The sequence below is a fragment of the Nothoprocta perdicaria genome, unplaced genomic scaffold, assembly GCF_003342845.1.
Source record: "Nothoprocta perdicaria isolate Ctin4 unplaced genomic scaffold, notPer1 scaffold_103, whole genome shotgun sequence".
Classification (NCBI taxonomy): domain Eukaryota; kingdom Metazoa; phylum Chordata; class Aves; order Tinamiformes; family Tinamidae; genus Nothoprocta; species Nothoprocta perdicaria.
The window spans coordinates 685,697-686,943 of record NW_020454128.1 but is presented as its reverse complement, the minus strand read 5'-3'; positions in this window follow the sequence as shown (position 1 = coordinate 686,943).

Sequence of the window (1,247 nt, the reverse complement as noted above, 5' to 3'; positions counted from 1 at the left end):
GCATGCGCGCTGGCGCGGCCGGAGCGGGGCCGGCGGCGGCAGGTACGGCCCGGAGCGGGAGCGCGCGGGGCCGGAGCGGGTCCCGGCGGGGGCGGGTAGCGGTACCAGGTAGGACCCGGAGCGGGAGCGCGCGGGGCCGGAGCGGGATGCAGGCAGCGGCCCTGGGGCCAGGGGTGCACAGGGGGGCTATAGGGGCCGGAGCCGACTATAGGGGCCCGTGCCACCTATAGGGCGCCGGTGTTCGTTATGCGGGTGATGCTGGCTATAGGGGATGGGGTAGCCTATAGAGTCTGGGAGCAGATGTAGGGTCTGGGAGTGGGACTGGACTAGGCTGGGCTCCGGGCTGGGCTATGGGGTGAGCTGTGGGGTGCAGAGCCACCTATGGGATAGGCTGTGGGGTGTGGGAGTGGCTATAGGGGCTGGGCAGTATGGGGCTAGGGCTGGGATTGCTTGTGGGTCTGGCTGTGGGGTCCAGGACCAGCTATGAGCCTGGATCTGAGGCTGGCACCGGGTATGGGATCTAGGACCAGCTATGGGATGGGCTGAGGGGTCCGGGACTGGCTATAAGGTGGGCTATAGGGTCCAGGACGGCTCTGGGATGGGCTATGGGGTCCAGGACCAGCTGTGGGGCGGGCTGTGGGGTCCAGGACCGCCTGTGGGCTGCAGGGCCCCCATAACCCGGCAAGGCAGGGGGTGCAGAGGGGGCAGCGGTGCTGCCGCCCGGACCCCGCTGGCCAGAGATGCCCACCATGGAGAGGGGCCGGGAAGGCGGCAGCAGGGGCTGCAGGGCGCCCGGCGGGACAGGGAAGGGCGGCTGTGGGTGCCGAGCGCGTGGGTTGGACGTGCCCCCGGGCACGGAAAACCGCCCTGCCGGCGGGCAGCGCTGGCACCTTCCCGGTCCCTGCCCCGTTCCCGGTCCCTGCCCCGTTCCCAGTCCCTGCCCCGTTCCCGGTCCCTGCCCCGTTCCCGGTCCCTGCCCCGTTCCGTGTCCCTGCCCCGTTCCGTGTCCCTGCCCCGTTCCGTGTCCCTGCCCCATTCCAGGTCCCTGCCCCGTTCCCGGTCCCTGCCCCATTCCCGGTCCCTGCCCCGTTCCGTGTCCCTGCCCCGTTCCCGGTCCCTGCCCCGTTCCCTGTTCCTGCCCCGTTCCCTGTTCCTGCCCCGTTTCCGGTCCCTGCCCCGTTCCCATTCCCGGTCCCTGCCCCGTTCCCTGTCCCTGCCCCGTTCCCGGTCCCTGCCCCGTTCCCTGT